The sequence below is a fragment of the Mustela erminea genome, chromosome 8 (genome assembly GCF_009829155.1).
Source record: "Mustela erminea isolate mMusErm1 chromosome 8, mMusErm1.Pri, whole genome shotgun sequence".
NCBI classification, from domain to species: domain Eukaryota; kingdom Metazoa; phylum Chordata; class Mammalia; order Carnivora; family Mustelidae; genus Mustela; species Mustela erminea.
The window spans coordinates 2437591-2456505 of NC_045621.1; the positions used below are offsets into that span (position 1 = coordinate 2437591).

Genomic DNA, 18915 nt, shown 5'->3' on the forward strand with positions numbered 1-18915 from the left:
GGAATGTTCCTGTTATCCTCAGCCACGCGCCTCCCCCCGACACACACCCTGATCCGGTCCCCACCTTCTGGGTTCTGGAGGCTCGTCAGGCACGGTGAGCACACTCTTGCCATCCCGGAGGAAATGTACACGTATCCTCTCTCTGAGCACAAGACAATGTTTGTAGGAACACTGTCAAGCAGGTATCGCTCTTTCCCCGATCTGGGGGACGCAACCTGAATGTGCTCCTTCAGGCCACGCTTGATATCAGGCAGGATGTGCACACAGTCTGATGATCGGGGCTGAGGTACTGTCTTGTGATTTTCAAGCTCCTGGTAGACCCTGGCAGACCTCCAGGGACGTCCATGGTTCACACAGCACAGGTGAATCCGACACTTCTCTCCCCAAGCACAGGGGTTCGACAGATTGCCTTGGCCCCTAATCCAGTGCTCTGAAGCCAGAATGGTCACGGATACCAAGCAGGTCCTCATCCAGGCATATCCATGTCATCTGGTCAAAGCCACAGACTTGCACAGGGGAGTGTCTGGACGCAAAAAAAGACATCAAAGAGACATTACCACAGAGAAAGAGGCTAAGGTGACTTGTGGGGCCCAATGAAAGGTGAAGTGAAAGGAGCCCTCTGAGGCACCTGACGCACCGCATCGCAGGCCCGGCCTGAGAAGAACGGCTCGTCACGTCTGTTTCCCGGTCCCGTCACCTCACCCAAGCGCCCGATTCACGGGCCGAGAACAGCAAACTTCCTCTTTTACAGAGAATGCCCGTCTGTAGGGGAAGCACTGCCCACAGATGGTCAGGATTAATTCCATCTCTTAATATAGCAAATAAGAGTGTACATCCCTCATTTTGCTTGACTCTCATAACATTCAGAGAAACGGAGTCAACCCAATGAATGACAAATCCAGTACTAGAGAAGCTCAGACGTGACCGTCAGTCTGGGGACCTTCGCCATGAATCCACAGACCAAGAACACCTCGCCAAGGGCTGAGTGACATTCTGAGGACAAATCCAAAGACCCTGCTCCCCAGACTTTTCCTTATCTCTAAAGATACACAGCAGATGAAGTGCCCGGACAGGACTGAAAGACACGGGGGGCTAGTAAGAAGGGACCCCCCCATCTTACTCTGCTTCTAAAGCACCAGGTTTCTCCCTTCCAGGACCCCCCCCATATGAAAAAGAAGGAGGCAAAACCCATTAGCTGAATAGTGAAGGACCTATTGCTCTTTAAAATAATGTTTTCAAATACTCTAGGCTCACTCCTCAGGCTCCCAGTGTTGCCCAGGGTTCCCAAGGGTCACTGGGCACTTTGTTTATAGAGTTGTGCTCTGGGAGGAGATACTGGTACAGAACACAATGAGAATGGGGCCCGCAGAATGAGAGAATCCCAAGCCCTGTTCCCTACTGAATAATACCGCTAAAACAAGGCCAATCAAAATGCATCAGTGGATTGGTAGCTTGGAGTGGAGGTACTCTGGTCTACACATTTTTGGAGACTGGTGTTTTAATGTAAAAACTTGTGGGAAAAAAAAAAAAGATGTACGTTGGTGTTTTAAATTATAGATCCCACAAGTTTATTAGCCATTTGTACTTTTAAATTAATTTCTTGTTCATTACTTTTAGCTTATTTTTCTTCTTTAAAAATTTTTTATGGTGATTCAATTTAATTAACTTATAGTGTATTTTTTGTTTCAGAGGTAGAACTTAGTGACTCGTCAGTTGCATGTACACCCGGTGCTCATTACTTCAAGTGCCTCCCGAATGTCCATCATCAGTCAACACCCAATTACCCCATCCTAACCCACCTCCCCTCCAGCAACCGTCAGTTTGTTTCCTATAGATAAGAGTCTCTTATGGTTTGCCTCCCTCTCTGGTTTCATCTTCTTTTGTTTTCCTTTCCCTTCCCTATGTTCACCTGTTTTGTTTCTTAAACTCCATGTATGAGTGAAATCATACGGGATTTGTCTTTCTCGGACTGACCTATCTCACTTAGTAAAATGTCCTCTAGTTCCATCCGCATTGCTGTGAACGGGAAGATTTCACTGTTTTTGATGGCGAGGAATATTCCACACTCTGCCTCTTCTATGTTTCAAGTACTTTTCCCTGTGTCATTTGTAGTTAACTTTTGTTTCTGCAGTATTTTTGCCTTGTAAGTACTTTATGTTTTTTTGTATCAATGCTGCCAAACATTATCTTTTTGACAATGTTAAAAATTCAAATGGTTTTAAACACCAGACTTTAACACAACTAAATGAACTAAAAAGCAACTTTTTTATAGGAGGCAGAAAGTATTTATTTAATCAGAGGGAGAAAACTCTGAGACTATGAACATGCCTGAGGAGGTTTTCCTGTGCTCTAAGAGTTTTAGCGAAGGCGCCACGGGCCTTGATAGAGGCATTCACGATGAGGGCTTGAGGGTTCTTCAAAAGCAAACTGTAGCTCTGAAAGGAACTTCTAGTGACTAAAAGGTCAAAGATGTTACTTGCCCAAAGTGGGACTGGCCAGTTCTCACATGTCCGCTCTGGTGAAGAAGTCCTTGTTGTTCATCTGATTTTCCTGCTCCGGGCAGCAGGAGAGCAACGTGAGGGCGGATCACCAGGAAGTACCCCAGAAGCAGAGAGACTGCACTGTCTGTGGTGATCACGAGCAAATACTTCTCTTCTCCCTTCCTGTGACACCCATTCTTTCCTCCTTTGCCTAGCGGATTTGTACTGCTTCTAGTCTCATCTTAAGGCTTCCCGAAGGTTTCCCTGACTTTTCTGTGTCTGTCCCACGGGCCATCTGTTTTGTTGCTTCTCAAATGTTCCCACAGCAAACTGTGCTTCCCACGTCACAGCATTTATCACTTCAGAAGATAATAATCTGCTCACCTCTCTGCCTCCCTAACTACATCACATGCCACTTGAAGCAAAAACAGCGGCCTATCTTGTTCACAATTATGCTCCCAGCACCCGGCCCAACACAAGGTAGGAGCCAGCATTGATCTGTGGCACAAACAAAGGACGTGTACGGCTCGGTAGGAAGCGCTGCGTCGGTCTCATGTTTTCTTTCTGCACAGGAACTTAGCAGGCTGGATTAAAAGTTGTCTTCCACGTGGGCCAAGAAATGCCTCTGGTTGGGCAATAGCTCAGCATTTGTCTCCAAGAGAAATACGGAGAGCGATGAAAACAAACTTGTGGTCATTTGAACCTATCTCCTCCTTAGCTGGCGAAGCTCAATTTTCATTCCAGAGAATCCTTCCTCTTGTTTATTTATTTTGTTTTAACTTGAAAAGGAATCCAAATGCTAACATGGAATGCAAATTGTTAAACAACATCAAGGGGAGGGCAGGGAGGAAGAGATGGAAACAGACAAAAATAACAGTAAAAATAAACGGAGTCAAACAGCACTTCAAAACACAGTCTTATTCTGAGACTACAGAGAGCTACCTGACGGTCCTTATGATGTAGAATTTCGACCAATGTTTGAACTTCAAGAGGAAAGCATAAAAGCAAATACTTGGTTTGAATTGGGAGTTTTTCTTAGATATCAGACAAAACAAAATACTCCTTTCTTTTTCCTCAGGAGGGATCTCAGCCAAGAAGGCAGGAAGGAAGGAGGAGGAGGAGGGAAGGGAGGGGAGGGGGGAGACAGGAGAGGGGGGAGGGAGGGGGAGGGGAGGGGGGAGGGGGAGGGAGGGGGAAGGAGACAGGAAAGGGGGGAGGGGGGAGGGAGGGGGAAGGGAGGGGGAGGGAGGGGGAGGGAGACAGGAAAGGGGGGAGGGGGGAGGGAGGGGGAGGGGGGAGGGGGAAGGGAGGGGGAGGGGAGAGAGAGGAGGGGGGAGACAGGAAAGGGGGGAGGGGGGAGGGAGGGGGAGGGGAGGGGGGAGACAGGAAAGGGGGGAGGGGGGAGGGAGGGGAGGGGGAAGAAGGGGGAGGGGAGGGGGGTGGGAGGGAAGGGGGAGGAGGGGGGAGGGGAGGAGGGAAGGGGAGGGGAGAGAGAGAAGGAGGGAGACAGGAAAGGGGGGAGGGGGGAGGGAGGGGGAGGGGAGGGGAGAGGGAGGGAAGGGGGAGGAGGGGGGAGGGAGGAGGGAAGGGGAGGGGAGAGAGAGAAGGAGGGAGACAGGAAAGGGGGGAGGGGGGAGGGAGGGGGAGGGGAGGGGGGAGGGAGGGGGGGAGAAAGAAAAAAACTCTTGAAATTCGGTCTTCTTGAATAAGAGTACGCCACATAGGCTGAATATAAATACTAGGAACAGGGAAAGTATTGGACGAACAGACCACCACCAACTCCGGAACAAAAAGAAAAACTGTGCCTGTTCATCTTAATGATTTTTTTAAGGTTCTCAATTCTTTTAGGAAAAAAATGGTCCTTCTCAACTCAGGCCGAGCGGTTAATATTTAGGTATTCCAGGGGTGTCTGTATAGCTGACCCCTGCCCATTCTCTCCCTACTCACCCCTCCCAAACACACACCCACCTGCTACCACCATAGCCCCACTGAAAAGACGAATCTTGGGCGGCACACCATGTCCCTTTCCTGACCACAGTTGCCTGAACCAAGGTCAACTTCTTCGCCCACTATACCAATCAAATAGAATCTCTCAATTTGAAACAACAAACGCTAAAGTTAATTTGGCTTTAATTCATCCTCCTGTATGGACAGAATACATTTCCGCCGTTCAAATTACTAATTTCAGTCTATTCCACTGCAACACAGCAAAGACAGACAGACGTGGGAACGAAAGACTGAAGAAGGAGTAAAGGAGGAAAAAGAAACACACTCAGGAGTTCCATGGAGTTAAAATAATAGTACATGGGGACTTAGAGTGGAGAAGGGAGTTGGGGGAAATTGGAAGGGGAGGTGAACCATGAGAGACTATGGACTCTGAAAAACAATCTGAGGGTTTTGAAGGGACGGGGGGTGGGAGGTTGGGGTACCAGGTGGTAGGTATTATAGAGGGCACGGATTGCATGGAGCACGGGGTGTGGTGCAAAAATAATGTATACTGTTATGCTGGAAATAAAAAATAAAAAAATAAAAAAATAAAAAGAATTCAATACTTTCGGAAAAAAAAATAAAATAAAAAAAAATAAAAAAATAAAATAAAATAAAATAATAGTACATTTACCCTAGATATGTTTTCAAAGTGATTCAAGACATTTTGACTTATTGAAAGCCAAACCTTGTTATTGGGATTGAATATTTATAGATACTGAAAATATATACTTCAAAGCAATTTACTGGTCTTAAAATTTCTAAAATGGGTTTCAACAGCCTCAATTTAAAAACTGCACTACCTCGGGGCACCTGGGTGGCTCAGAGGGTTAAAGTCTCTGCCTTCGGCTTGGGTCATGATCCTAGGGATCGAGCTTGGGTCATGATCCTGGGATCGAGCCCCGCATCAGGCTCTCTGCTCGGCGGGGAGCCTGCTTCCTCCTCTCTGTCTGCCTGCCTCTATGCCTACTTGTGATCTCTGTTTGTCAAATAAATAAATTTTTGTTAAAAATTGCAAAAAAAATTGCACTACATCATTCAGCCATTATGAAAGTAGCTATGAATTCTGAATTTAGTATAAATCAAGAGAGAAAGAAAAGATATAATTCACTTTCTTTGGAAAATATGGAATAAAACTGAAGGAAATAAAGCCATTTTCAAGAATATTAAACAATTTTTTAAATATAGAAATCCATTCTATACAATTATAACTATGTACAGTTATAGTACATCAGTAGGTGACGATAAGAATTAACTGAATTCTAGGCAGTCTAACATAAGTAATTACAAAAATCATGCTCACTTATTCAACACTTACTGAAATCTCCGAAACCAGGCCTCTGCTAGGCACTGAAGATACAGCAGGGAACAAGACAGATGTAAATTTCTGCCACATGGAGCTCACATTATTCCGGGAGAAAATAAGCAACAAAATTAATAAAATATGCAATGTAGTCTGTTAGATGGTGATAAAAGAAATATAAAATATGAAATTAAAAAGGGGATTGCCAGGGAAACCCTTAGAGAAAAATCCACATTTGAGGAAAAGTCTGAATGGGCCTTTTCAATGTATCCATTTACATTTTTAAATTAAAGCAATAGTGGTTTTATGAGAACCAATACACCAAGGGTACATTTTCTGTTCCTAGAGTGAGCAGACTCTCAAGGTGAGGGCACGGAGCCTTGGTCCACAGTCCTCAAAGTCCTGTGACGCCTTCCCACACTCCCGGGCTCTCTCCCGCAGTTAATAACCCCTCCTTGCTATGTACAAATGTCTGTGAATACCAGGCTTTCTTCCCTGGTATAGTGCATTCTGCCTGGGTTTTTGTTTTTTGTGTTTTTTGGCTCTATTTCCCCCATGTGTAACACAAGAACTTATTCATTATAGGCACTTAACTTTTTTTTTTTTTAAGATTTTATTTATTTATTGGAAAGAGAGAGGGAGCATGAGGGAGGAAGTGCAGAGGGAGAAACAGACTCCCCGCTGAGCAGGGAGCCCCACGGGGCCCCACCCCAAGACCCCAAGATCATGACCTGAGCTGAGGGCAGACGTTTAACCCACAGAGCCACCCTCAATTCTTTTTTTTAATTCAACACCATCTTTAAAAAAATAGCAAAAAGTAAGCACAATTGGAAAACACACATCTCAGCATTGGCTAGACTAATCCTGAGCCAGAGAATAAAACTTTTTCTGCCTATAGATCCTTCAAAGGCTTCTCTTGGCCAACAGGAAACAGGTGTCCGGGGACCTCAAACAGCCATTCCAGGCCTGGAGCCTCTCGGCCTTGCTCCCCAGCCTGTCTCCCGCCAGCACCCCCTCCGCCCACGCCAGACCTGCCGACCTGCTTGTTTCCTGAAAGCCCAGGCTCTGAGCTTCTGCAGAGGCTGTTCCCTGTGCCCCAAGTTCTTGTTCTCCTCCTGCGTCTGGCAAATTCCTACTCGTCTGGCAAATTCCTACTCATCTTAAGAGTCTGTTCTAGTTTGACTTACACTGAAAAGCCTTCCTTGATTTCCTCAAGAAGAATTACCCTTTCTGTTTTATAATCCTCAGCTGCCATATTTACCACGTTATGGTGTAACTGTTTTCTTATCTGGCTTCTCTGCTTGACCGAGAGCTCTCAGAGGTTAGAGACCGTCTCATTCACCTCCGCGCGGTCAGCGGCCAGCAACCAGCAGTAGTACAGGCACGCAGGAGTTCCTTAATGAGTCTCAGATGAGTGAATGTTGAATAGATTTTAAATATTTGCTTAAGAACCTTCAGCAAGACACAGAGGGAACACAAGAGAACAAGTCTCTGCTGTCCTTTCCTCTCTGTATCGTTCTGCACATGGAAACGGTAAGGCTTGCGTTGCAGAAGCATACGAGTCCAAACCGGGCACATCACCTGCTGAGAAGCAACGATCTCCTGAACCCCTGGTGATAAAACACATATGTAGCAGGTGTTATTTCATATGGTATTAAAGATTTAAAACACATTCAAAATTAGCACTGTGAATCACTAAATGGAAGAATTTAAGTACCTGGTTTTCAGTGGGGACATCTGGCATCATCTGGAGTTTTTTTGGTCACATTTTGGGGGATGGAGCTGCGACCATCGTTTAGTGGGCAGAGGTCAGGGATGCTGTTAAACATCCCACAAATCGCACAACAGCCCCCACAGCAAAGATTTATCTAGCCCCTAAATATCAATAATGCTGAAGTTGAGAAACCCTGAAATACCCCATTTACCTCAAGAAAATATAACTTCCTTTTTTACAAGTTACTATAACGACACTGAAAGTTATTCGGGCTCTTACATGGATATGGCTGCTTCCTACCAACTGCTGGGTGTTCGGCTTCGAAGGCTAATTATAAAACACTGTACTCTGACCTGAGCAAAAGGTCAGTGTCAGGGAAAAGGGAAGGGCCTGGTGTTCGTGCTCACATCCCATCGGCAGCCGTCTGAACGCCGCTGAAACAATTATGTGGTAATAATCATCACACTCAATCTCAGAAACATTTCGATGAACTATTAATACACAGTAATGAAGGCATTAATGCTGATCAAATGGGCGGAAACTATGGAGACAATCACTGGGCCACTGCGCCATGAGATCACCAACCTTTGTAATATTTTAGTAAAGCAGACAAGGCCGAAGTAGTTTTAAAATAAGGAAATACATGGAAGCAGAACCAGAAAATATAAAAATATTCTAAACAAAGACACCTAAGGGTGACGAGTCACCCGGACCCCAGAAACAGGTCAGTAATAAGATGAGGGGGACAATATTCCAACCCTACCTGCTTCCTCCAGTGACACAACAGCAATGTGGCGCAAAAACAAATTTCTACTTCCGTCTTCAACTTCTCACTGACTATACGTTGATTGTCTAGGGGTGATCTTCACTGAGATTTCCCTTTGACATACAAAGTCTAACATTTCAAAAACTGAGCTGATCATTTTCCCGTCATAAAAGGAAACTTGAGCGTTACGTTCCGTGGCGTCACCCAAGTTCGGAGCACTGGGGGTCGCAGTCCTGTTCTCTCGTGTGTCAGTCCGCACCCGCACTTCACACCACACTCCCTTCTGGATTTGCAGGACGCGGCATCTTTTAGATGTGGTCTATTCCCTTCTACGTCTGCCTCTAAAGCCGCTACCTTAATATAGATCCGGATCCTTTATGCCTAGGTTTCCGTAACGACCTCAGACTGTCTCTCACGTTTGGAGGTTCCCTAATCCCTCTGTCTCACACGACATCGTGAGAACTACAGTCACAACAACACTAATAACGACCCTAGCTGTAGTTTGGGTGTTTGCAGCTGAAGGTCGGAGTCAGACGGCCCAGATTTTAAGCACTTAGGTATGAAAGTCATTTCCTCTTTCTATCAACCCAGTGAAGGAGCTACTATGATTTTCCCCATTTTAAAAATGAGAAAACAGAAAGTTGAGGCTGGAAATCCCTTGCCCGAAAATGGCACATCTACTAAGCTCTAAGCCAGGGTTTGGTCCGAGTCTATCTGACACCACAGGCCGAGCCCTAACCACCGCCCACCCCCCGGCCTGAGGCTACCAAAGAGTCCGTAAGTTCTCCATCCCACGGGGAGGCCGCACTTCCTGTCACTGGGTCTCATGGAAACGTCCTTTGTCCTTCCGTGTTCCTTCCGTGTGTCTGCGGCCACATCTCGTGTCCGGCAGTGCTGCTGCTACTGCCCGCAGACCTACACGTGCTTATATCCCGTCTCTCCACGACACACAGGTCTTTTCAGGGCTTGTTACTCTGCCGTGTTCTTCCACGGTAGCTGCTGTAACACTCCTGAGTATCGCGTGCTCCAAGATTAATCTTTCAATCACTCACGTGAAAACCTTTCACACATAAAACATACAGTGAATACAGGTGGATACCTTATTCTAGATATTATGAATGTAAAGAATCAAACTGAAGATTTCCTAACAGATAAGCAAAGCGAGCCAGATTTAGAGATCCTGAAAATAGAAAAATATTAAAGCTTCATTTATTAATTCCACATATAGGGACTGACAAACCAAAGACTTTATTTTCCCAGTCATCTAAGACTGGCCGAATCACGTCAGAGTGCGGCCCCGCTTAGAGCATGAAGTCTCCCAATTCTTCCAGCTCCATTCGCCACGGAAACTGCAACCTGGAGTGGAAGTCAGTGGGGGTAGGTATTTCCTCTTCTTTGCAAAATAGCAGAACTTGGGCAAGAGTGCAGGAGACGACAGAGACTAACAACTTGTCCATTCAATACCTTGATCACCACTGTGGCTTCCATTTAGAAATCTCTAATTGTTATAAACTGCACGAGTCATTATCATAAGTCTTTGGTTTGGTTTGTCCGTCTTCAAAAAGGGAAAGATATAAGAGGCCTAGCTCACCAGTTAATGGAAGCTAGCCTTGCCCATTGCTCTAATAAGTTGATATTTGCCTGTCTGTGAACTTAGTACAGACCTGGTGCAGAGGCACTCAATTTGTTGAATTGATGGGCTCAGAAATTTATATTTGCCTTTGCACAACAGTAATAACAGCAGCAATATCTATCACATATTGGGTTGACGATACAAGTGGTTTAAACCAGATCTCCAGACCCAGGCTGCCTGAGTCCGCACACGGGCTTTTTGCCGTCAGGTCAGTCACCCAACTTTTCCGACGCCTAGTCTCTTTACCTGGAAAGTGGGCTCAAGGAATGTAGCTGCCTCCCACAGGACTTTTGGAAGGAATGACGTAGAAAATAAATGTTACACACTCAGCATTATCTTTTAAAGATCAAGAACTTTAAGAATTGTAGCTATTTTTGTTTTTTAAAGATTTTATTTATTTATTTGACAGGCAGAGATCACAAGTAGGCAGAGAGGCAGGCAGAGAGAGAGGGGGAAGCAGGCTTCCTGCTGAGCAGAGAGCCCGATGTGGGGCTCGATCCCAGGACCCTGGAGTCATGACCTGAGCTGAAGGCAGAGGCTTTAACCCATTTTTTTGAGTGCCTCATATTTTTGAGTGCCTACTCTAAGCCAGGCGTTACACCAGGGAATCTCGATCCTAGCATGACTGACACTTCGGGCCAGGGAATTCTTCGCTGTGAGGAGCTGTTCTGTGCATCGCAGGATGTTTAGCACATGCCGGGTCTCTATCCATCAGATGCCAGTAGCACCTCCCCAGTCATGATGGGCGAGCAAAATCAGTCCTGGTGGAAGCTAGTACACAAAACTGAGCTCTTTCTGAATATTTTATTAATTTCTCAAAATACTCTGACAACGGAGTACGTCGACGCGATTACCTCTACTTTATAAGTAAAGAAATGCTGGGGGGCCGGCCAGGGGACGGGCTAGATGGGTGACGGGGATGAAGGAAGCACCGGGTGTGGTGGGCACCGGGTGTTACACGGAAGTGAGGAATCGCTAAATTCCACACCTGAAACAATTATTGCACCGTACGTTAAGTAATGGAATTCAAATGCAAATGTGTGGGGGGGGAGAAATGTCAGTTCAGAGATGTTACCAACTTGCCCAAGATGACCCAACATGCTGAGGGTCAGCTGACCCCAGAGTACTGACTGTATTACATCCCCATATGTGACTCTTGTCTTCATGCCTCTCCCTTGGCTTCTCACCCACAAAGGCACTAACTGCACGTAGAGGTCACAGGAGGACCTCTGGAGGACAGTGAAGCAAAACTTCACTTCTACAGAGTCATGAGACAATCTTAGGAATCCACATCTCACATCCATAATCCTTAAGCCACAGGATTTCTATGCAGAGCAGAAAGTTTTGGTAAATCCCAAAAGTGGGTAAGCAAGCAAAAATGGCATTATTCTAAAAACACAGTCAAGAATGTAAACAAAATACATATACATATTAGGACCCATCTTTAATTCCCGTCAAGTTCCTCTCCAGTGATACAGAGGCTCTTCCACTCAGCTCTCCCTTCCGACTCTCTGAACTCCACCGGATCCCTGTCCTCACTATAACCCTTGCTCAGGATGCTTCAGGGTCCTCCCTGTCCTAACCCAATTCATTCGGCATCCTGCTACCAGAACAATCTTCTGAAGTAATTAACTGCACCAAGTTACAGCCCCCACTAGAAAGGCACTAATAAATCCTTGTTTTCTGAAGCATCATGTTTAAATTTCATGATGTAACATTCAGGACTTCTGAAATGCTCTCTCTACCCCTTGTCAAATTGTCTCCCACGAGCCTCTCTTACCCCCCGAAACTCCTCACGACCTTACCAGCTGGCTGAGGGGAGCCTGGCTTCTCCGTGCCCCTCATCCTGGGCCTTTCATGTTCAGTGATGCTCATCCCTCTCTATGCCTATCAAAATCCTGGCCTTTCTTTCAGGCCAGCTCAGACTGAAGCCCCTCCATGAAGCATTCTCTGCCTACTGGGGGTCTCTTCAAGACCTTTCTATTTAAAGATATTCACAGCCCCAGCAGTCTGTCCTAAAAACCCAGCACTTAATTTAACTCTCTGGTATCTGCTGGAGTTTCAGGTTTGCCCTAGTGGATTATAATTCCATTAGATGCTGTTACTACATCTTAACTATATGTGCTGTGCTCAAATAAGGCCCACTGTGAGTCCCTACAAACTGACTCCATGGAAGGCTCCTGCTGGTGTAGGAACACCTGCCATCCTTCACAGAGACACACACTCCTGATCTTATCCGAACACAGCCTCCACCCTACCTGAGGTCACCGCATAGGGTTCAATGCTACTTGGAGGCACAATCACTAGCACACCTGTCTTTTGCCAACTCATTTCCAGTCGAAGCCCTCTGTTGGCCCTTTGCTTTCAAGACTCCTGATCTCCGTTTCTTATCAGCACACCTTAGCTTACTACTGCATCATGGTCTTTGACACCGACCTTCCTTGGGAGTAAACCCAAACCACCATGCTGAAGTTAGCTCTTATGGCCTCATTACTGCATCTCTGGAAATGGAAATTATGACTTCATTTAAGCCAAGGATTCCCAACCATAACTGAGGATAAGATCACTTATGGGATTATAAACCATTCCGATTCCCGGGCCCTGCTCCAGACCTACTGCTTCAGAATGTCCAGGATATGGGTGTGGGAACTGGAATGTTTAACGTGCATCCCAGGCAGTTCTTGCATCAGAAGAATTGAGGAAACACTGATCCAAGCTATTAGGTTTATTTTACCAAGTGACCTAATGAGATCTTCAGGCTCGATTGCCAATCAGAAATTAGACATCTTGAAGAAGGAAATCATTGATTTCAAGAGCTTAGCAACATTCTTCTGTATCAATTGCCATTTTTATTTTTTAAAGATTTTTTAAATTTATTCATTTGAGAGAGAGAGAGCATGAGCAGATCTGAGCCACCCAGGCACCCCTCAATTTCCATTTTTCTAGCTGTTAATATAAATAAATACATTCTATTAAATGGACCACTAATACAGACACTAACTGTATGGCCTTGAGCAAATCACTTAAGAACTCTGAGCTTTAATTTTCTGTTTATTGAAAAAGGGAGGGTTCGGCCATATCAGAGGTTCTCTTTCACGGATACACATTAGAATCATTTCAGGAGTTTTTAGAACATACTGTATCCAGGGATTCTAATCTAATTGATCCAAGTGATTATGTTGCTTAATTAAGGTTAAACTAAAGAAAATGGGTGATTCTTAAGATGCCCTTTGGCTCTGAAATAACTCTGATTTAATAACTCTATCACTTTTTAATTCTTGTGTCAACTCTCAAAATTTACTTCATGCTATATATAAAAACATATATATTCTTTATCCCATTTTTTTCAATAACATCTTAGGTATTGATACTCATGTAGGAAAGAGACTGAATAATTCTAACATATTCTTATGAGTTATTATTACCACAAAAAAATATTAGGGAATATAATAAAGTCTTCTAAAATCTGTAGGCCCAGACATGTGAAAAGCAACAACCCAGCTGCTAATTCAACCAGACATCAGAGTACACCTACCCATTCCTTCAGCATTTCAAGTAATATTTATCACTGAGCTCCTGCTCTCCGTCAACCCCTGTGCGGGTTACTGGGGATACGGAAGGGTCTAAGAAACACAGCCCAAACCCAAGTGGAAAGATAGCCATCGTACAGATACTACAACTCTGATTAGAAGCACATGGCGTGCCGAGAGCTACAAGAATGCATAAAGGGGACTTAACCTATCCCACACAGAAAACGCTTGAAAGAGGAAGTACGCGTCGAGGCGAAAACCGAGAAATGAACGAGTTGGTGCGGGGTGAGGAATGCCGGAAGCAATGGGGGGGACTGGATTGTATTAGGAACAGAAAAAAGACTGGAGGCTGGAACTAGTAAGCCAGGGGGAGAGTGGCCCAAATGAAGGGCCATGTGAGAGAAATTAAAATTTATTCTAAAATACCATATTCTCAAATGCTAAAGTGCGAGAGTTTAGAATCTACTCTGAGAGCACTGGATGTTTGAAGCACGGGCTGAAGTGATCTGATTTAGTGCTTGGAATGCAGAGACGGCGGAGGCGCCTGAGTGGACACGGAGAACGCAGGCGAGGGCAGTCGTCAGGGGAAATATTACGGACTGAAGTGGTGTCTGCAGAGAGGGCGAAAGGTGAAGAGACCGGAGGTATCCGTCTGAGGCTGAGGGACTCCGAAGGAACTGGTGACTGATAAGCCGTGGGACGTCAGGGAACTTCATGAGTCAAGTTTCGGGCCTGAGTAACGGGCTGAGTGGCCACACCGCTCACGGAGATGAGGAACCCAGAGGAGGAGCCGGTGCAGTGGGAACGCGAGTTCAGTCTGACACACACTGAGTGTGAGACACCTGTCGGTCCACCAAGCGAAGGTCTTGAATTAAATGGGTCTGCAGCTCAAGAGAGAGGCCCAGACTAAAGTTACAGATGGGGAGCTGTTAGCCTACAGACGATAACAGAAGTCAGCAGAGGTGGATGAAATCATCAACCGTGTCAGCGACCACGGCAGGTGGGAGGCGACTGATCCACCGCATTCAAGTGACTCATAGTCCAGTCAACGCAGACATGAATGACCAAAGCCTGAGTTTTCGTGTCACTGCCAGGAAAATGACCCTGAGTATCCCAGTAGGTGTATTTTTCTCTGTTCTACTCCCTGGAAGTTTACCTCCCAATTCAACCTCCAACTAGAAATTCATCTAAAAGTAGACTAGTCTATACTTTATCCTAATTAAATGGGGCTTCAACCAAGAGTACTTCTTAAGCCACTAAGAGATTTCACTTAAATCTTAAAATTAAAATTTACAAGTTGAAATACACTTAACATCAACATCACACCCTTTTAAATATCATTGAATACAGGGTTCCTGGGTGGCTCAGTGGGTTAAAGCCTCTGCCTTCGGCTCGGGTCATGATCCCAGGATCCTGGGATCGAGCCCCACATTGGGCTCTCTGCTCAGCGGGGAGCCTGCTTCCTCCTCTCTCTCTCTTTCTCTCTCTCTCTGCCTACTTGTGATCTCTGTCAAATAAATAAATAAAATCTTTAAAAAAAAAAAAAGATATCACTGAACATGAAAATCCAAGAAGCAAACTGCAGATTTTGTGCTTGGTCATTCCCATGGCGCTGTGAACTTTACAGTTTACCGGGCTGTGGTCACAAAGCCCAAGGTCTGTCAGGCCTGTGCCACATGTAAATAAGTCCACAGTCTAAGGGGTTCTTGGAAAAGAGCACTGCACCCATCAGCTAAGCTTTCTGTTCGAAAGTTCACTTGATACCGGGGATAATCACCAATAAACATAATGGAGATTGACATTTCTCAGATTTGACCTTTCTCCAACTTTTTCTTTCCTCCGTTCTTTTCTCTTTCTTCCCCCGCTTCTTCCCTCCTCCCTTCCCGGTTTCTCCCTGGATTGCCTGAATCCTCCGTCCCGTCTTTCCTTTTCTCTCTCTCTCTCCTTTTTTTCAGTTGTCTTTCTTTCCACAAATAGTTTCTCCCTCAGAGCTTTTATGGAAGGAGACGAGGCGTACATATATGACCTGCACAGCACACACAGCAACGGACGCGGCTCCTCTCCACAAGGCACTTCCACAGAACCACAGCGTTGGTCTCACACACGAAAGAGAACTTCTCCGAGTCACTCATTCTACAAATCAACAAGGTGAAACTTCTGTACCTCTGATGTGTTTGAAAATCATCTTAAGTTTTATTTGGCCATCACGTTAGACTTCACAAAATAATAACAGACACTCTTTGGTATTATTTTATTAATTCAGCAGACCTAGAATTATACTAATAGCCCCTAGGCACATATGGCAATCAAACCCTTGAAATGTGCCAAGTCTTAAATGAGATGTGTTGTAAAATACACAGTGGATTTTAAAGATATCATAGTTTAAAAGGATGTAAAATACCTCATTAAGATTTATATGGATTATGGGTTTTGAATATCCTAGGTTAAATGAAACATACTACCAAAATTAATTAATTAATTAATTAATTAATTAATTTTACCTTGTCTCTATTTTTTTAATGTGATTACTAGAAAATTTTCTATTAAATACGTAGTTCACATTTGTGACTCATTAAAGTTCTACTGAACAGAGCTATTCCAGAATAATAGTACCTATCTCATAGAAGGTTATTTATTGGTAAATTAATAATATCTATTATGCTAATATTTCAGGCCTAATACTGTAAGTTCCTAAGCTCATCCAACATTGATAGATAAAAATTCATTTATGAACAAATATAAACAAGTGGATTACATGTCCTAGAAGGGCCCGTGTTGAGAATCCACTGGTCATAGCTCAATAAAGCCAAATAATGTAATGATTTGTCCAAGGTCACATAGCTTATTAGTACAGAGATGATACCAGGACTCAGGACTATTTGCTCATTGACTATCATAGAACAGTTCAATAAACAAAATTGTGAAATGGTTTTCAATGGCTGCAAAACTGATTTCAGTTGACTTGAACAAATATTTGTATGTCTCATAAGTGCCAGACAGTTTGCTACACAGATTGGAGGGCTTAAGTTTTTTTTTAATTAAGTTTTTAATTTTAATTCCAGTGTAGTTAACATATGGTGTTATATTGGTTTCAGGTATACAGTGTAGTGATTCAACAGTTCTATACGTCACTCAGTGCTCATCATGACATGTACTCTTTAATCCCCATTACCTCTTCCACGCATCCTACACCGCCTCCCCTCTGGTAACCACCATTTTGTCCTCTATAGTCAAGAGTCTATTTCTTTAGTGTGGAGGTTCCTCAAAAACTAAAAAGTAAAGCTATCCTACAACCCAGAAATTGCACTTCTAGGTATTTATCCAAAGGATACAAACACAGTGATTTGAAGGGTAACCTGCACCACAGTGTTTATAGCAGCAATGTCCACAATAGCCAAAATATGAAAGAAGTCGAGATGTCCATCAACAGATGAATAGATAAAGCGGATGTGATATATATATACACAACGGAATGTTGTATATATCAGCCATCAAAAGGAATGAAATTTTGCTGGGGTGCCTGGGTGGCTCAGTTGATTGGTATTAAGTGTCTGCCTTCAGCTCAGGTCATGATCTCAGGGTCCTGCAATTAGGCCCCACGTCAGGCTCCTTGCTCAGCAGGGAGCCTACTTCTGCCTCTCCCTCTGCCAGCTGCTCCCCCTACTTGTGCTCTCTCTCTTTGTGTCAAACAAATAAATAAACTCTTTTTAAGAAATAATAATAAATTTTAAAAAAGAATGAAATCTTGACATTCGCGACAATGTGGATGGAACTAGATGGTATTATGCTAAGCTAAATAAGTCACAGAAAGACAAATACCATATGTGGAATTTAAGAAACAACACAGACTAACATAGGGAAGGGAAGGAAAAATAAAATAAGATGAACATTGAGAGGTAGAGGGAGGCAAACCATAAAAGAAGCTGAACTCTAGGAAACAAACCAAGGGTTGCTGGAGGGGGGCGGGGGGGATAATTGAGAGACGGGCATTAAGGAGGAGACCATGTAATAACGAGCACTGGGTGTTGTATGCGACTGAAGAGTCACAAAATTTTACCTCTGAAACAAATACAATATTATAAGCAAAAAATTTTAAGAGTCACAAAATCATTGAAATCATATTTTAGCACTAACTACACCATTTTTCAAAATGTTTAGCAAGCCCATTCAGTATAAACCTTTATACTAAAACAGTGAAATTTTAAAATAACATGAGTTGTCTAAGCCAGCATTGTCAAATAGAAATAAATGAATCACATGAGGTACTTTTAAGTTTTCAAGTTAACAATAAAAATGTAAAAAGAGGTAAAATTACCTCGATTTTAATAATATATTTTACTTAACCAAAAACAAAAGAGAATCTGTTTCTTGGTTTGTCTCTCTTTCTTTCTCTCTCTTTTTTCCCTTTGATCATTTGTTTTCTTATATTCCACATATGAGTGAAATCATACGGTATTTGCCTTTCTCTGACAGATTTATTTCACTTAGCATTATACCCTCTAACTCCATCTATGTTGTTGCAAATGGAAAGATTTCATTTTTTATGGCTAAATAACATTCCATCGTGTATATGTACCACTTCTTTATCCACTCATCTACCAACAGATGCTTGGGCTGCTTCCATCTCTCGGCTATTGTAAATGATGCTACTATAAATACTCTTTGAATATACCCCTTTGAATTAGTGTTCTTGTGTTTTGGGGGTAAATAACCAGGAATGAGATTACTGGATCATAGGGTAGTTCTATTTTTAACTTTCTGAAAAACCACTATGCTGTTTTCCATAGTGCTGTACCAGTTTGCATTCCCACCAACAGTACGAGAGGGTTCCCTTTTCTCCATTTCCTCACTAACACTTGTTTCTTGTGTTTTTTTATTTTGGCCATTCTCACAGGTGTGAGGTGGTATCTCACCATAGTTTTGGTTTGCATTTCCCTGATGATGAGTGATGTGGAGCATCTCTTCATGTGTCTATTGGCCATCTCGATGTCTTCTTTGGAGAAATGTCTTTTCATGTCTTCTGTCCATTTACTTAATTGGATTACTTGGTTTTGGGGTGTTGAGTTCTTTATATATTTAGGATACTAACCCATTATCGGACATATTATTTACAAATGTCGTCTCTCATCTAGAAAGTTGCTTTTTTAGTTTTGTTGTTTCCTTCACTGTGCAGAACTTCTTATTTTGATGTAGTCTCAATAGTTTATTTTTGCTTTTATTTCCTTGCCCCAGGAGACATATCTAGAAAAACGTTGCTATGGCTAATGTCAGAGAAATTACTCTCTTCTAGGATTTTTATGGTTTCAAGTCTCACATTTAGGTCTTTAATCCATTTTGAGTTTATTTTTTTAATTTAAATTCAATTAGCCAACATACAGGACAACATCAGTTTCAGATTTAGAGTTCAATAATTCATCAGTTGCATATAACACCCAGTGCTGATCACTTCTCATGCCCTCCTTAATATCCATCAGCCAGTCACCCCATTCCTCCCCACGTCCCC

At 43.6% G+C, this 18915-nt stretch overlaps 1 long non-coding RNA gene across 7 annotated transcripts in view; it reads right to left on the reverse strand.

The window, feature by feature from the left end:
• Nucleotides 1–18915, reverse strand: part of LOC116596940 — a 99747-nt gene that overhangs the window by 55918 nt on the left and 24914 nt on the right. For 4 of the 7 annotated variants that reach the window (XR_004288376.1, XR_004288373.1, XR_004288371.1 and 1 more), the window contains exons 1-2: nucleotides 6809–9116; nucleotides 65–523 (exon numbers count right to left, since the gene is read on the reverse strand). This is a non-coding gene — a long non-coding RNA (uncharacterized LOC116596940). Of the gene's footprint in view, nucleotides 1–64; nucleotides 524–5279; nucleotides 5299–6808; nucleotides 9117–18915 lie in introns of those variants that run through there. The other 3 variants (XR_004288372.1, XR_004288374.1, XR_004288375.1) reach the window with 2 other exon arrangements.